This window comes from Dipodomys spectabilis, unplaced genomic scaffold, assembly GCF_019054845.1.
Source record: "Dipodomys spectabilis isolate Male_0828 unplaced genomic scaffold, ASM1905484v1 ptg000238l, whole genome shotgun sequence".
NCBI classification, from domain to species: domain Eukaryota; kingdom Metazoa; phylum Chordata; class Mammalia; order Rodentia; family Heteromyidae; genus Dipodomys; species Dipodomys spectabilis.
The window spans coordinates 1,658,643-1,673,051 of record NW_024870915.1 but is presented as its reverse complement, the minus strand read 5'-3'; the positions used below and the strand labels follow the sequence as shown (position 1 = coordinate 1,673,051).

Sequence of the window (14,409 nt, the reverse complement as noted above, 5' to 3'; positions counted from 1 at the left end):
TTAACATATGAATCTATAACAACTGGAATGAATTTTACTTTTTATTAGCAAATATTAATTTCACAAAAGTATTTTATTGTATTATACACATATGTCCACGTAATGTAGCTTGTTACATTTTATTCATTTTATTAATTTCCTTATCTTATTTTTATACTTATATTTTATTATGTCATCATACTAACTTTTGAAATATTTGAACATATTTACTCCACAATATTTCTCTTCATCTCCTCTCTTACTTTTTTCCAAGCTTAATCAGTTCCATCTTTTACACCTGGGTCATTCATTTTATTTTCTGGGTCTAGAGTCTGCATATGAGAAATCTAATATTTGTTTTACACAGTATCGCTAACTGCTTTTATATGAAGGTTTCCAATTCTATTTTCTTGAAGATGATATGTTTTCATAATTATGTGTGGCTAAATAGTATATCATTGTGTATGTGTGTATATATATATATATATATATATATATATATATATATATATATATATATATTACAGTTTCTCTCTTCAATGAGTGATTAAGGAACATGTAGTTAATTCTGTACTTATTTATGCTTTTTTATGTGGGAGAAGGAAGGATGGAAATAATGATGTTTGGAATAAGAAACATGCTCTTTAGACAGGCACTCTTCTATTTGAAACATCTCTCAGCTGCTCTTTCATCAGTATTTCAATAATGCATTGTATTTAAAAATAAAATTTGATTACATTTGCAAAGGTGTTCTTTTTCAGCATATATATTATTTTTTATTTTAATGTCACATTTAGTATGTCATATGAGTAGGGGGATGTATGTGAGCATGAAAATCTAGGCATGTTTGTACATGTAGCTGACTCAAAGGAAACTGAATATATGTGAGATACAGGATTCAAATAAAAGTTTGAGACCTGTAAGTTGCTAAATTGATGTATATGTCCAGTTTGTGGAGTGTGATTTCAAGATCACATTTGGGTAGGTTTTATACCAAGTAAGTAGATGTTTCTAATCCAAAATGGTAACGAAGAAAACAGCAACTCTGTTTCATAATCATTCAGTCTTATTACTCCATACATTGTAATAAGTGGAAAAAATGATTGAAAGTATGGTGGGTTAGTAGTAAGCCTTTAGACACTCTACATTTTCCCCAAAATCTTCAGATGTACTCTTTGGATATAAATTACAAGTATATTTATAAACATACAGATATAATATGATCTTATATATGTAAATATATGTATATATTATAAATACATCATATGTTTACTTGTATTATAAATGTGTATCAAATATTGATTTATATTTAAATGTAATTCTTCTCATCATAGATACATAGACAGACAGACAGACAGATAGATAGATAGATAGATAGATAGATAGATAGATAGATAGATAGATAGATAGATAGATAGATGGATAGATAGATAGGTAGATAGATAGATAGATAGATAGATACTTTTTTTTGGTCAGTCCTGGGGCTTGAATTCTGGGCTTAGGTGCTGTCCAAGTGCTCTTCAGCTCAAGGCAAGAGCTCTACCGCTTGAGACATAGCGCCACTTCCAGTTTTCTGGTAGTTTATTGGAGATAAGAATCTCATGGAATTTCCTGCTTGAGCTGGCATTGAACTGTGATCCTCAGATCTCAGCTTCCTGAGTAGCTAGGATTATAGGCATGAGCCACGGGCACTGGACTATACTTACATCTGAGATTTGTTAGTGGAACAAAGGGTACAGAAACTATTATTCTTATCATGAAAGGACTTCACACTGACAGGTATAATTACAAGAAGAAAAACAATAACTATTTACAGTGGCACAAAAATCCCTTAGGTGCCTAGCAAGACAGCATGTGTTTCCAGACACTGCATGTGGTGTGAGCAGTTTGCCACCCAAGCGACTGAGGAAGATATTGGACCCTAAACAAACCTGACAATTGCATAAACACCACCCTCTATGACAGATTTAGCAAGGCCTATCTTAGGGATTCTTGTTAGGGATATGATGAAAAAATTTATATTTTAGTTGTGATTACAGAACTCTTTTACACATAACACTCAGCCATTAACTATATTTAACATAGTTCGTATTGCTCTAACTTATGTTTTCTTGGCTCAGTAAACTGTTTTTTGTTTGTGACAAATTAGCTGTTCCAAACATAGACATGGGTTTTTAATATTTTTGAAATTACTGTCTGCAGAGTGTTGCATGAGTTGAGCTTCTTTCTCTTTACCATATCATAGGAATAAACTTAATCTGATTCAAACTTGGACAAAGGTAGCTTGTTCTCTCTCCTAGAAAACCATCTATATGGACTTCTTCAAATGAAAACAGACCCTCATTTACTTGCAAAAGTCTGTCAGTGAGCCAAACCTAACTCACCCATATGAGGTGAATTCTTCTCCCATGCATCCTTTACATTAAAAATTGTAAGAACTGTTCAGTAATGTGCATACTTTTTAATATGAAGTGTGACTCCTATTTTCCATAATATGAATCAAGCAGAGGAATCAGTTTAACATGTGAAAGAGCCTTAAAAAGAGTCTTAGACCTTGAAAATTGTCCTAGGTATGAATTTTTGGAGAAATATCCCATTTCAAAGACAAAGGACTCATTTTTTTTTTTTAATCTTGTGCTGGTACTGGGGTTTGAACTCCTGGCCTTGAGCTCTATCTGGGCTTTAATTCTCAATGCTTGCTCTATACCAGCTGAGCCACACCTTCACGTCTTCCTTTTACCACAAGTGCAGAAAAGAATCTCTTAGGTTTATCCACTTGTAATAGCTTCGAATTGCAATTGTCAAATTTGAACCTACCGACTATATAGGTGCAAGCCACTGGTTCTGTGCTAGAACTCACTTCTTAAGAATAAAAAATCACAAAAGGAGGAAAAAAAATTGTTCAATTATTTATGTATTGTCTGATAAACCAAAGCACTTGCTACTGGAAGAGAAAAAGAGAGAAGATAGAGATGAATATGCAGGAGAGAGACACAAAGAAAGAAGAAATGAAGGGAGGTTAAATGAGAGGAGGGGAGTGGAAGGCAGGATATGAGAGGAGGGCGTAGCTGAGTAGAATTGTCTACTCCTCACTAAGGTTTTGTTGGACAATCAGTACCTTTGCTTTTATGTAGCCAAAGCTTTTTATTTTTGGTAGTAGTAAGCTGAGATATAAAATACCAATTTACGGGTAATAACCTGTTAGTGTGCTTCCTTCTGCACCAAGGAAGCCACAGTTAGGTTACTGTCAGAGAGATGGCAAGAGTAAGCAATTTCAGTGATTCTGAGAAACAATAATTGACATGCCAGGAATGCCCTCTTGTATGGTGAAGTCAAGCATCACTCTTGTTCCCTGCTCCAGTCTTCTTCTTAACAAGAACAGCAGAAACAGAAGAGGAAGGAGATATCTGAGTAATGATCATCTCTCTGTTTACCCTCATTCCTTGGTCTCTCAAAAAATAAAGCGAAAGGAGACTTAACCTGAACTAGTGGGGAACATGGGAGGAAAAAGTTTAGTCTAACTTATTGTGAAACTTTTAAAATAATTGGAGCAGCATTTCAAATACTGCAATAAAACTTTTTAAATTATTAACAAAAGGTAACTCGAAATTTATCGAAAGTTTAGAAGACTACAGAGCTCACTACATAGTGGAATCTGAAAATTAAAACTGATTCCTGCTTCTATCATAAGAAATTAAAGATCATCCCTAAACTTCCAATATTAGGTAAATTGCCCTTGATATTCATTTATACTGTGTGAATATAATGCAGAAGATATGACTTTAAATTTAGACTACTGTAGTGATAAGTGATGGGAATTCATGATGGATAACATAATGCTCAGAGCATGGAAATTATTTCCCTTCCATCTTCAATATGTAGAGAGTAAAAATGCTCTATTGGATGTCCCTGAAAGTCCAATTCTAAATTTAGGACAGAAGGTGAATAGTAAAGGAGATCTATCTTAGCCATTCAGAGATTAGAAATGTGGAGAAATATACTCATTTATGTAGATCAAACATGGAAGAGAAGATGTGGCAAACCCATCGCCAAATGCCAAAGTAGAGATATTTAACAAAATAACATGAAGTTGAAACAACTATTAAAAGAGGATCTGGGCAAAAAAAGAGTTGGGTAGAAGAATGGAGAGGGAAATGGTGGACTAATACAGTCATAATATTCAATGTACATATGTGAGAATGTAAGTAGGAAACATGAAGGGGTAGGTGGGGTTGGGGTAAGGGAAGGAAGAAAAATGTGAAGTTTGACAATGATCCAGATGCACTGTATATTGAAATGCACATACATTCTATTCAACACTGACTTGAAGAAGCAAAACCCCTTTGCACAACTAGCTAAACATAAATTTTTTGAAGTTTTAATATTCAGAGAAGAGAAGCATAAACCTTTAGAGATAAATAAGAAGAGAGAATTGACATATTGTTGAGGCTTGTTTCCCTTTCGATATACAAAATTTAATATGTCAAGTCTGCTGAAAATGTAACTTTAATTTTGCCTATTCTTTTAAGCAAATCGCTTAAAATATAGAGAATCAAATTCCAATATCCCTTCATTTCCAATAAAAAAAATCTTATGCACCTTTAAGTTTCTCAGTTATTTCTAAATACCTTAATGCAATGCATTATTGGAACTAATTTCATTCCATATTTAAATTTATTTTTCTTTGTTGTTGTGGAAATACTGTACAAAGGTGTTTCAATTACAAGGGCAAGATAATAAGTACAGTTCTTATCAAGTATTGTAGCCTCCTCCTTTGTTTCACCTTCCCATAACTTCCCGTCCTCTCCCCGCACCCCACCCAATCCTCACCCCACCACCACAAAATTTTAAAGTTTGTTTTTGGCATAATGACTTAGACATCTCATTGTTGTAATGGGTCCAACTGTATCCCTATTATTTAAACCATTTGTTTTTTCCCTTCCCCTCCACAAATTATACCAACATCAAGTACAATGATAGCAGGGAAGGTACAGAAGGGGAGAGACATACAAAGCAAAAAAGAAATAATCTTATAAATGTGTTAGAAACAATAGCATGAAAGGAAAAAAAACATTTGAATATATATCTTAGGGTTCATTTCCCTTACATCAACTTGTCTGAGAGTTTCTGTTTGTCTCAGACATATACTAGTTATTGAAAATAAGGGAAACCATGGCACTTATGTTTCTTTGGGCCTGGCTTACATCACTTAATACATTTTTTTCCAAGTCTTTCCATTTCCTAACAAATGGGTCAATGTCATTCTTTCTGATGGAGGCATAAAATTCCAGTGTGTATATATACCACATTTTCTTGATCTACTCATCTACTAAGGTGCATCTGGGTTGGTTCCATATATTAGCTATGGTAAATAATGATGCAATAAACATAGTTGTGCTGGAAGCTCTACTGTGGTCTTGTATGTGAACATTTGGTTAAATACCCAAAGTGGGATTGCTGGGTTATAGGGGAGCTCTATGTGGAGTCTTTTGATGAACCTCAATACTGATTTCCAAACTGGTTGAACAAGTTTACACTCCCATCAACAATAAAGTAGTGTTCCTTTCTGTTCACATCCCCGCCAGCATCTGTTGTTATTAGAGTTCTTGATTATAGCCATTCTAACTGGGGTGAGGTAGTATCTCAATATTATTTTGATTTACATTTCTTTTATGACTAGGGAGGTTGAGCATTTCTTCATGTGTGTATTGGCCATCCTTCTTTCCTCTTCAGAGAATTTTCTCTTTAAGTCTTTAGCTCACTTATTTATTGGGCAGTTGTTTCTTTGATGATTTGTTGGGGGATTTAAATTTTTGAGTTAAAGGTATATTTTCAATCTGAGACCCTTGTCCATTTTATGGCTAATGAAGATCTTCTCCCAATCCGTAGACTTTCTATTAATCTTGCTAGCTATGTCCTTTGCCATGCAGAAGCTCTGCAATTTTATGCAATCCCAATTGTCCAACCTTTCTTTGATTTGTTGTTTCCGGGTCTCTATTAAGAAAATTTTGGCCTGTGCCAACAAGGCCTAGGGTTTCTCCAATTCCATCCTGTAATGTTTTCAGAGTGTCTGCTTTGACTGCGAGGTCTTTGATCCATTTGTAGTTGATTCTGGTGCAGGGTGATATATAAGGATCTAGCTTTAGTGTTCTACAAGTTGTTAACCAATTTTGCCAGCACCATTTACTGAAGAGGCTGTCTTTCTTTCATTCTATTTTTTAGCTCCCTTACCGAAGATTAGATGGCTATAGGTCTGTTGGTTCATTTCTGGGTTTTCAATTCTATTCCATTGGTCCTGAGGTCTGTTCTTGTGCCAGTACCAAGCTCTTTTGATTACTATGGTTTTGTAGTAGAATTTGAACTTGGTATTGATATTCTTCCAGCACTGTTCATTCTGTTAAGGATCATTTTTGCTATTCAGGGTCTTTTATTGTTCCATATGAATTTTTTGATTGCCTCTTCTATTTCCTTGAAGAATGAGGTTGGAATACTGATAGGTATCACATTTAATTTGTAGATAGCCTTGGGAAGTATTGCCATTTTCACGATGTTGATCTTTCCCAGTCCAGGAGCCTGGGAGTTTTGCCACTTTATAAGTTCAGTTTTGATTTCCTTTTTCAGTTTTTTAAAGTTTTCATCATAGAGGTCCTTCACTACTTTGGTTAAGTTAATTCCTAGGTATTTTATTTTTTGTGGGGCTATTACGAATGGAGTTGCTTTCCTAATTTCAGCCACACTTTTCTTATTGTTGGCATACAGAAAAGCCATTGATTTTTGAGGGTTAATTTAAACCCTGCTACTTTGCCAGAGTTTTGAATCAGCTTTAGTAATTTTGGAATGGACTCTGTGCGATTCTTTAAATAAAAGATCTTGTCATCTGCAAAGAGGGAGCGTTTTACTTCTTCTTTCCCTATTTGGATCCCTCTTACATTTGCATCTTATCTTATTGCTGTAGTTAGGGATTCCAATACTAGATTGAAGAGAAGTGGAGAGAGTGGGCATCCTTGTTTCATTCCTGAGTTAAGAGGAAGTAGCTTTATTTTTTCACCGTTAACTATAATGCTGGCTATTGCTTTGTCATATACAGCCTTTATTGTATTGAGAAATGTAACATGGATTCCTCATTTTTCCAGAACCATCATAATAAAGGGGTGTTGGATCTTGTTGAATGCTTTATCTGCATCTATTGAGATAACCACGTGGTTCTTATCCTTGCTGCTGTTGATGTGCTGAAGTATATTAATTGATTTGCATATATTAAACCAGCTTTGCATCCCTGAAATGAATCCTGTTTGATCATGGTGTATGATTTTTTGGATGAATTGTTGAAGTCGATTGACCAAAATTTTGTTGAAAACCTTTGCATCAATCTTAATCAAAGAAATGGGTTTATAGTTCTCTTTCCTTGATGAGTCCCTTCCTGGTTTTGGGATGTGTGTTATGATGGCCTCATAGAATGAGTTCAGTAGTGAACTTTCTTTTTCAGTTTCATTGAAGATTTGGAGGAGTATTGGTGTGATGTCTGCTTTGAAGGCCTTGTAGAATTCCTCTGTAAAACCATTTGGTCCTGGGCTTTTCTTAGATGGGAGGTCTCTTACTGTTGTTTCTATTTGAATGCTTGATATAGGCCTTTTAAGATAGTTTGACTCATCTTGGCTTTGTTTCGTCATGTCAGTATTTGCTAGGATAAGGTCCTTTTCTTTCAAGTTCTCAAAATTATTAGTATGAAAGTTTTAGAAGCATTCCCTTGTAATGTTCTGAATCTTAATTGATTCTGTGATGATGTTTCCATTCTCATCTGTGAGTTTATTTGGGTACGTTCTCTTCTTTTTCTGATAAGATTTGCTAAGTGTCTCTCAATTTTGTTAATTTTTTCGAAGAATCAACTCTTTGGATTCTTGAATCTTTCTATTATTTTTTTACATTTCAATTCATTTAATTCTGATTAAATTTTAATTATTTATTTCCATTTTCTGGATTGTGTTTATCTTGCTGCTCTTTTTCAAGGAGGCTCATTAAATTGGTTTCAGATCTCTCCAATTTGTTGATGTAGGAACTCAGAGCTAGAAACTTGCCTCTGAATACTGCGTTTGCTGTGTCCCAGAGGAGCTAGTAATTGGTGTGTTCAATTTTGTTGAATATCATGAACATTTGAATTTCCTTTCTAATCTCTTCCATGACCCACTCATGATTCAGCAGTGTGTTGTTCAGGATCCATGTGTTACATGACTTTCTTTGGTGGCTTTTGGTGTTGAATTATAATTTTATTCCCTTGTGGTCTGATAGAATGCAAGGTATAACTTCAATGTTTCTGAATTTGGACAAGTTTGCTTTGTGGCCAGAAATGTGGTCTATTTTGGAAAATGTTCCATGTGTCTTCTGAGAAAAACGTGTATTCTGATGCTGCTGGGTGAAATATTTGATAGATGTCTGTTAAATCTAGTTGATCTATGCAGTTGTTTATATCTGCGGTTTCTCTGTTGAGTTCTTGAGAAGTTCATCTATGTAGTGGGGAAAGTTGTGAGTTAAAGCCCCCAACGATTAATGTCTTTGGGTCTATGTGGGATTTGAGGGAAAGTAGTGTTTCTTGGATAAATTTGGGTGATCCGTTGTTTGGCAAATAGATATTCAGAATGGTAATATCTTCCTGAAAGAGTGATCCCTTAATTAGTATGCACCATCCTTTTCACTAATTTTAATTAAAAGTCTATTTTATCTGATATTAGGATTGCAACTCCTTCCTGTTTATGGGGGCCGTTTGCTTGGTAGATTTTGTTCCAGTCTTTAAAATTGAAAATGTGTTTGTTTTTGTGGGCAAGATGTGACTCCTGAAGGCAGCAGATAGAAGGATCTTGCTTTTTAATCCAAGTAGACAGACTTTGTTGCTTAATTGGAGAGTTAAATCCGTTAATGTTGAGAGATAGAACTGAGAAGTATTTGAGAGTTCCTGCCATTTTATCCAACTTCTTCGGGCTGCGGCAACTGTGTTCTTCTTATGGTTCTTGGATTCTCAGTTTGGGTGCTGTTTCTTGGCCTTTATTGTGGTCTTGTTGGTTTTCTCTGTGGAGGATATCTTTAAGATTCTTTTGTAGGGTTGGTGTGGTGGAGATATATAGTTTCAATTTTTCTTTGCCATGGAAGTGTTTTATTTGACCTCCGATTATTAAGGAGAGTATAGCTGGGTAAAGTATTCCTGGTTGTTGTTTGTCTTTAGGGCATTGCTTACATCATTCTAGTCTCTTCTTGCTTTGATTGTCTCTGCTGAGAAATCTGAGGTGATTCTAATTGGTTTCCCTTTATAGGTGATTGATCTTTTCTTCATGACAACTTTAAGGATCTTTTCCTTGGTCTGAATTGATCCTGTGCATATAATGTGACAATGGGAAATCCTGTTCTGGTCTGGTCTATTGGGAGTTCTAAAAGCTTCTTGTATCTGAATAGGCCTATCTTTTTGCATGTTTGGGAAATTCTCTGCTAGGATCCTGTTAAACAAATTTCCTAGACCATGGACTTCTGGTTCTACGTGCTCCTCTACAATTATCCTCAGATTAGACCTTCTAATGGTGTCTTCCAAGGGTTGAATGTTGAATAAATCTATCATATTTCTTAGATTTGTCTAGGATGGTTTTATGTCCTTTCTCTATAATATCTAGGATGTCTTCTATCCTCAGAATTCAATCTTCTTCATGGTCTATTCAACTATCCAGATTTTCTACTTTTTCTTTTCTTTTCCTTCTAGTTGGTCGGCTTTTATGACTTCAAATTCTTTGTTGGATCTTTGTTTTCGCTCTTGTATGAAATTCTTTACTTCCTTAATTTGGTGTTCAATGTTTATTCTCAATTCACTTAGTTGATTGTTATGATTTCCTTGGAATTCCATTCCTTCTGTTGGGATCCATTCAGCATTCCCTTTGTGGACTCCCTGACTTCTTTCAGCTCTCTGTTTATGGATTCCATGAATGCCTCTATTGATCTTTGTCTATGCTCATCCTGCTCTTGCAATTCCTGTATTACTCTTTGATTAGCTTCCTCACGTTCATGCAATTACTCTAGTTCTCTTTGACTGATCTCAGCCTGCTCACACAATTCTTTTATTTCTCTTTGGGTGTTCTCAAGCTGCTCATGCAATTCCTTTATCTATCTTTGAGTAGCTTCCTCACACCCATGAGCTTCCTGTTTTGATCTTCGGTTTGCTTCCTCTCTCTCCCTATCATGCTCAAACAGAGTCCTTTGCAGGTTTTCAATCTTTTTATTTATCATGTTTACCATTATTGTTTGTAGAGCTTTTTGGGAGTTCTCCTCTGGATTATTCATTATCTGTTCTGTCCACTGATTATCATGAGTGGGAGTTGAGATACCCGGACGTGACATTTTTCTTGTGTTTTTCCGGGTTATTTTGCCCATTTGGGATGAGAGTAACAGCAGTTTGTGCTAGAAAACTATCTTAAGGCAAGCATCAGCCATGTCTGTAGTTGCACAGTCAAAAGCATGCAGATATAATCTAGTTCAACAGATATATTTTTCAACATCAAACAACTATGCATTAATAGGCTACGAACAGCAAAGAAGAATTTGGCAAACCAGAAGTTATTAGTTTTAGCGAGAGATGTGGGAATAAATAGGAATAGAGGGATGTGGAAAGGTAGAGGGAGAGCTAACTTAGTCCTAATCTAAAAGCAGGGAATAGGTTGGATAGAATGATAGTAGAACCCGGGGAAAAAAGAAAGAGAAAAAAAAGACAAGGAAAAATAGTAAAACAAAAATTAAAAACTTAAAAGTGAAACACTTAAAATTATGCAAATTAAAAACATAATATTCAGAGAAGTACGGGAATAGGATAAGAGAAAGGGAGGGACAGAAAGGAGACGTGAAAAATTAAAAAATAGAAATGCTTAAATTTTATACTGGTATATAGATGTAGTACTGCTATTTAGGAATTTAATTCTAAGAGGTTTTGAATTCAGTAATGAATTTCTGGATTAAGTGTGTATACAATGGGGGATAAATTTTCCTTGTATGTTTTTAATATATATTTTTATTATAAATACTGTACAGAGGGGTTACAGTTACATAAGTAAGGTAATGAGTACATTTCTTATTGAGCATTGTTTCCTCCTTTGTTTTTAACCCTACCATCCCTTCCCTTCACACCAGCCCACCTCCCCCCTTCACCCATCCTCTGGTAGAGTGTCTTGTATATTTCATTGTTACAATGGGTCAACCAGTATCCTTTCCTTATATCTTAAATGAAGAAATGCTGGCTTGATTTATGCTGATTCTACTTTTGTAGACACATCTAAAATCACTGGCCAAGTCCAAGAGCACATAAATGAAATGCCATCATTTTTTTTATCAGTTGGTATAATTGTGTTCTACACATTTATTGACAGGTTAAAAATTATTCTCAAACTTTAAAACATTAAAAATACTTTCTTTTTTTCCTTATTTTCTTGGCCAGGAAATCAGCAAGAACTCAGTCAGCATTTCTCATATAGGAATTTTCACATGGGTTAGTAAAATGTATATGTAGAGTCCAGTTTTCGGAGGACTCACACATCTGCCTAGGAATTCATGCTGGTTGTTGGGAAAAGAGCTCAAGTAAGGATGCCATTTAAAGCCTTATAACTTTACTCTTTACCAGGGTATTTTCCTGCTACTTCGGTGGTTGAGAGTGTCTACAAGAGTAAGCATTCCGTGAGGAGCAGGGAGACACCATATCACTTATACTTACTGAGGTTTCCAAGTGACTTGCTATCACTTGTACTGCATTTTGTAAATCAAATCTCTCTAAAACTACCAGTTTTAAGAGATAAGAGGATTGATAAATGAACTATTAGAGACAAATACATCTTCAACATATATTGTTCCAAGTATTCCGTTTAAGGCATATTCAACAACTGGTGGAAATTGTGTTGGCTGTAATTATGTGTCTTTCTCCATGTGCGCATGTATACATGTGTATATGTATGTGTGTGACTAGTAACATACATGTGTACATTATGGCTTATATCATCAAATAAAGTAAGGAATCTCTAAATTTTTAACAAAATCTGTATAGTTAAAGTCTTAACTCTTCACTCTGCTTCTTTACACAAAGACTTTGCAACTTCTCATTAATAAAGTTTCCATATACTCTAAAATGTACATACTTAGTACTTAATGTCTACTACCATAAATCTTAAATACTTTATCAAAAAGTTTTATACCTGCCAAACAGTCCTATTTTTGGCATATATAAGCAAAATCTCAAAATTAAGCATATTTAAAACATTAAAACTGTTTTTTTGGGGGGAGGGTCCGGTTGTGGGGCATGAACTCTGGGCCTGGGCACTGTCCCTCAGCTCTTCAGCTCAAGGCTAGCATTCTACCACTTGAGCCACAGCGTCACTTACCGCTTTTTTCTTTTTGCTTATGTGGTGCTGAGAAATAGATCCCAGGGCCTCATGCATGCAAGGCAAGCACTCTACCACTGAGCCACCTTCCCAGCCCTAAAACATTAAAACTTTAACAAACCCAAACACTTGCTGCAATGTTTATTTTGACAGGTGCCTTGTATAGAATAATTGAATCCCTCCTCTTACACATCTCTTGAACTACAAATATCTGGAATTATTTTGTTTTTGGCATGTCTATCTTGATTTTATTCTTAAATGTGTGCTTATGTAAGAAGTACATGATTCTAAAATTTCACAATTCTTTTGAACTTATTTTTGTTGAATTGTCTAGTTTCATAAAATCAATACAAATTATACTTTATATATAAAAAATGTTCTTTGCTCAATTTAGCATCACATGCACTAACATTGGAACGATACAGAGAAGATTAGCATGCCCCCTGCGCAAGGATGACATAAAAATTCGTGAAGCATTCCATATTTTTACAACAACAGATGCTGAAAGGTATGTGGCCACAAGGGAACCGTACTGCATTCTTGGTGGGAGTGTAAACTTGTTCAACTACTTTGGAAAGCAATATGTAGGTTCCTCAAAAGACTCCACATAAAACTCCTCTATGACACATTAATCCCACTTTTGGGGATCTACCCAAATGATCATAAACAAGACCATACTAAAACTACCAGCACAACTATGGTTATTGCAACATTATTTACGATAGCTAGTATATGGAACCAACCCAGATGCCCTCACAAGATGAATGGATCAAGAAAATGTGGTATATATACACAATGGAATTCTATGCCTCCATCAGAAAGAATGACATTGCCCCATTTGTTAGGAAATGGAAAGTCTTGGAAAAAATTTTATTGAGTGAAGTAACCCAAGTCCAAAGAATCATAGGTCCCATGATTTCCCTTATTTTCAATAACAAATGTATGTCTGGGATAAGCAGAAAAGTTGAAAAGCTATGTACATAGAACCAGATAAGATGATGTTAAAGAAATTGAACCCCGAGATAGTGACACAAGTGGTTTTTTCTTTCTTGCTATTGTTTCTAACGTACTTATAATGAGCGATGGCATTTTTTTTTGTTTCTTTGTATGTTTCTCCCCACGCTATAACCCCTGTTTTCTCTGTATTTGAAGTTGGTGCACATACATCTTGAATGTATGCTTCTCTAATTTGGGGAGGTGAAGGGAAAAATTGCTCAAATAAGGATACAGGTTGACCCATTGTAACAATGAGACACTATGTTGAAAAATGAACTTTACAATTTAGGTGGAGGAAGGAAGGGGGAGGAGAGTGTACTTGTGGAGGTGGAAGGGAAGGGATGGTAGGGGAAATATAAAGGAGGAGGTAAGAATTCTTGTTAGGAAATGTACTAGTTTCCTTGTTCATGTAAATGTGACTCCTCTGCACAGTATTATTACAAAAAAAGCATATAAAAATGTTCTGAGATGGAAGAGTTTATTTCCTCTATTTTACCCATATAATATCGCTAACAAAGAAATTAATGCAGAACACTGATATGAAGGTAATTTGAATAAATGTATGTGAGTGTGAGTGCCGCAGCGTTCAAGCAAACACGCATGTACCTGCTAACACACGTCATACATGTATATCATCATGCTCAGAGATAAAAATCAGGGCTTCAAGGTCTTGCTAGGCCTTTCCTATCTAGATTGGTGATCTACTATGTAAGCTACATCTCAATTCCTGGCTCTTTGCTAGTTCATTAAACATTTTGAAAAATAATTTCATGAAGTTTTTTTTTTTGGCCCTGATTGGCTCCCAAGTGTAATCCACAGATCTCAGTCTCCTGAGCAAATATTCAGAGTAGATAGGATTATAAGTGTGACCAGCCAGCACAATGTTTATAGAATAATTTTAAAAATAAAAGAAAATTTACTTTATGGGTGCCTGTTGTATCATCTCCTTATTTGAAAGCCTTTTGGAGTGATTATATGTCAATTTAATTCGTTTGGGAATTGTGAAAAGATAGTAAGTGATGATATTTAAAAGTTCTGGTAC

The 14,409-nt window shown here is 35.1% G+C and overlaps 1 non-coding gene across 1 annotated transcript; it reads left to right on the top strand.

Annotated features, from left to right (window-relative positions):
- Nucleotides 1-12,752: 12,752 nt before the first annotated feature.
- On the top strand, nt 12,753-12,859 carry LOC122124511. Its single transcript, XR_006150578.1, has one exon. It is a non-coding gene; the product is annotated as a U6 spliceosomal RNA (small nuclear RNA).
- The last annotated feature ends 1,550 nt before the right edge of the window (nt 12,860-14,409 follow it).